Below are 4,418 nucleotides of genomic sequence, written 5' to 3'. Positions count from 1 at the left end.
TCGTGCTCGCGATTCAAGCCAGAGATTTAATACGCCAGCCGCGGGAGGGGCGTGAGTGACTGTCGTGTCAGCCAATCACGTGCCGAGCTCGGCGGGGGAGGAGGGGCGGGAGAGAGGCGACCTGAGTAGTGCCTGACAGTAAACACATCACTGACAGAAATAAACAATGTATTGGTCTCTTTACCCGTTATTATGCCCTTAATCTACCACCCGAATAAATAACAATGAAACCAGTACATATCTGAGTGTGTGTCCGCCTGTAGTTAGACACGTGACATGTAGCCGCACACTTGTGTGGAAATGAAGAGCAGAGTTCACCTGAGAGGCAAAGCGGAGGGCCTCTTGACCCTCGTGATCAGAGAGGCTAGCAGCTGTCTTATGAGAGGCGACACACGATAACATAATAATAATAATAATAATAATAATAATAATCATTTATTTTATATAGCGCTTCTCAAGACACCCGAAGTCGCTTTACAGTCCAGAGTCCAGGAGCCATACACACACACAGTCGTCCCGGTGGTGGAGCTACATCAGATAATATACACACTGCAAAAACTCGGCCTCAAAAAACAAGTAAAAAAAGTAATAAAATGAGGGAATATTACTTGAAATAAGCCAAATTATCTGCCAACAGAACAGGAAAATTTGACTTGCCAAGATTTCTTAAAACAAGTAAAAGTATCTTGCCTTGAAGAACCCACAAATATCTTAAAACTAGTGTAGCCAGATGAAAAACAAGTAAATTTGTCTTGATACAATGAAACAATTTAAGAATTATTTTCTTAATATGTAGGAAAATGTGCTTAAATTCAGCAAATACAAGTACCATCATCTTGCAATAAGGATATATGTTAGGCAATATATCTTAAAATAAGTAATGTTACACTAAAAACAAGTACATTCGTCTTGATACAATGAAAATGTAAGAATTATTTTCTCAATATGTAGGCAAATGTGCTTAAAATCTGGAAATGAAAGTACCATCATCTTGCAATAAGGCTATATGTTAGGCAATACATCTTAAAATAAGTAATTTTACACTAAAACAAGTACATTTGTCTTGATACAATGACAAATTTAAGAATTGTTTTCTCAATATGTAGGAAAGTTTCCTTAAATTTAGCATCCAATGCTCATGCAATATTCTTGGAATATCATGAAATTTACAGAGAAAAATACCATAATATGCTTAAAATCCGTAATTTGACAATGTATATCATACTAGAAATGTGTAGTTCTTCTGTAAACCCAATGAAAAACACAGTACAACTGTATAATATATTATGGTACTTTATTGAAAAGTTCCAATTAACGGTGAACATACAAGACATGACAGTAAGTTTTGTAAAAACAACAGTTATGCTGTAAACTTTATTACAGTTACGGTATTTTATTACAAAGTTCAAAGGAAGTTGCTGGCAACTAAAGTCACCAGAATTCCTTTGCAAAAACATGGTACAGTGTATAACAATAGGTTGGCATAGATTTTACAGTCAACATTTGATTATTGTAAATTACAAATGGAAATATCTTAATAACACCTTTTGGAAAACAAGATACAAACCATTGTTGATGAAAACCTTAAGAAACTAACATTCTGTGAAAAACAGGTTGAACTGATCCACTCACATGTGTTGTATACTCACAAAGCATTGTTGAGATCTTGAAGAAACAGGATGTGGACATGAAGGATATCCCATGAATAAGCAAAAGATTAGCCACTTGCCCAGAGTTGATTAAGAGCAATGAGTCGCTGTGTCCAGACTTGACTGAAGAGGGCACCCAGCATGGTAGAGTCTCACACGGACACAAAGTTCAGGAAGTTCTTCTTGAAAACTCGTATGTTGACATCAGGTGATCCTCTCTGCAGCCAAAAAAACAAAGCAAAGGCAAAGTTAGATTGATGCAGTGTTTGAGCATGATGCTGAAACAGATACACATTCACTGCCTTCTGGTAAACTGAGCTCCAATGATAAAGTCACCTTTATAGTTAAACAATATTAATAAGTCAGGTTCAATGTTGAATAAGGACATATTTTAGCATAAAGGCATCATTACAATGAGTTACATGTCTGTAATCTTGCAGCCTACAGATGAGTCCACTCAGGCAATCAAGACTATCATCACATTTCACGTGGTTCGGGTTTCCAACCAGGGGAACAGCCCATCCAATTAATTCCATCATTTAAAAACATGTTTGTATTTTTTTAAGATACACTAACATAAAACCTTTTGATGTACCCCTATAAGCAATAACACAATTTTTATTGCAAAAAAAGGATAAACTAGATTACAGTCGAGCCTGTTGTGGATTTGTATAACTGAAATACTCAGTGTACAATAGCTGATATATCTTCCTCCGCCTTACATTTAAATTGTTTTAATGAGACCCAGTCCAATTGCAAACAATGCCCTCCTGCATTTATCATTACATTTATAGTACATGTCACCTGTGTGCAAAGACAGAGTTGCAAACCTATTTGGGAGGGGCTACAACCTGGAAAAGAAAGCTAAGATCTGACATGTTTAGAAAAAAAGAAGCTAAAATCAGCCCAAACTCTTAACAGGGTCTCAGATTTACAAAGCCACACACCCTCTTCAAGTCCTGTATTTCAGACAGCCAATTAACTTTTGTGGGTGTTTTGGGGGAAATTTCACCCCTTCACCTCATTGTAGGCCCTGTCTTGAGTGTTTGTGTTCAATTTTGGATATCCAGGACTAATATTTAGGAGATTATGACCATTTTTGCACTTATCAAAAAATATGCGAATATAAGAGAATAAGGCCCAATTTGACCATTTGGACCTTTTTTGGGGGCCCTTAAATTGCAGCTATCAGTCCCAAACTTTAGGGTATTCATATTCAGATGTCCCTCTAGAGGATCCACATCTCTAAGTTGCTTGAAAGTACGAAAAATTAACTAAAAGACTGGTTTTAAGGATTTTCCTCTTGTGAAGGTTTTGGAGGCGATTTCACCCCATGACCTCAACGTATTATATTTAGGTAAATATTATATGTAAGGTTAATTTGAAAGACAATTAGGAGGTTACGGGTCAGTTGGCTGAGTAGTGTGTGTGTGTGTGTGTGTGTGTGTGTATGCATGTGTTTAAAAAGATGTTAGTGTCAGAATTTATTTTTATTTATTCATTATCATTTCTGATTACAAATATTTGACAGTGCTGTCGTTGATGTACATTTTATGAATAAATAAAAGTACACTTGTTCTCTGATCTTGAGAATTCACATTTATCTTTTATTGAAGAGGGAATCTATGACAGATCTGCTCACTGACGTCATCGAAGGTATAGGCGCCAAAGTACTGAATGGTAATATGTCAGAATTTGGACTGGTGAAAAACATATTTCCTTTTGATTCCAACGTACAAGTAAAATACCATCTTGGAGATAGAATAGAATTGCACAACAGTTCAAATGACTCAGTGGTTTCCCCAGATGTCTATTATATACAATTGTGTTCTGTATTTGGTCTAGGAATACATAATTGCTCCGCTGTGTTTTAATATTGACACCAAAACAATGAACTCCATTGAGTTTGTATCTGTTTTTAATTTGTAAATAGATGGAAAGGATGGGAAGCTTGAAATAAGAAAGTCTGACTAACAAAGCAGTTCTGTACTTGTCAGTGTTGACCAAACAGCCTTATGATTATGTCAATTCTTGTTTCAAGCGTTAACTTGCTCAAAACAAGGAAAAACATCTCATTAACAAGTTTTAATACCTTATTAAGATAATTAAGGACTAAAACACTTAAAACAAGTGAAATGCTCCAACATGAAAACTGCCTTGTAAGAAGAAATATCTTGTCAGTCAAAAAACAAGCATAGATTGCCTTAATTTGAGATATTTCATCTTACTTAGATTTTAATTTTTGCAGTGCATTCTAGTGGTTCTGGTCCGTCCTGTTGGACTCCCAGTCGTCTGGTGGTTCTGGTCCATCCTGTTGGACTCCCAGTATTCTAGCGGTTCTGGTCCGTCCTGTTGGACTCCCAGTCGTCTAGTGGTTCTGGTCAATCCTGTTGGACTCCCAGACGTCTAGTGGTTCTGGTCCATCCTGTTGGACTCCCGGTAGTCTAGTGGTTCTGGTCCATCCTGTTGGACTCCCAGAAGTCTAGTGGTTCTGGTTCATCCTGTTGGACTCCCAGTCGTCAAGTGGTTCTGGTCCATCCTGTTGGACTCCCAGTAGTCTAGTGGTTCTGGTTCATCCTGTTGGACTCCCAGTCGTCTCGTGGTTCTGGTCCATCCTGTTGGACTCCCAGTCGTCTAGTGGTTCTGGTCCATCCTGTTGGACTCCCAGTAGTCTAGTGGTTCTGGTTCATCCTGTTGGACTCCCAGTCGTCTAGTGGTTCTGGTCCACCCCACGGAGAACCCTTCAGTCATTGTTTGAATGTTTGACAT

This window comes from Pseudoliparis swirei, chromosome 21 (genome assembly GCF_029220125.1).
Source record: "Pseudoliparis swirei isolate HS2019 ecotype Mariana Trench chromosome 21, NWPU_hadal_v1, whole genome shotgun sequence".
In the NCBI taxonomy this organism is placed as follows: domain Eukaryota; kingdom Metazoa; phylum Chordata; class Actinopteri; order Perciformes; family Liparidae; genus Pseudoliparis; species Pseudoliparis swirei.
The sequence above is the reverse complement of the archived record's forward strand: the minus strand, read 5'-3'. Positions refer to the sequence as shown.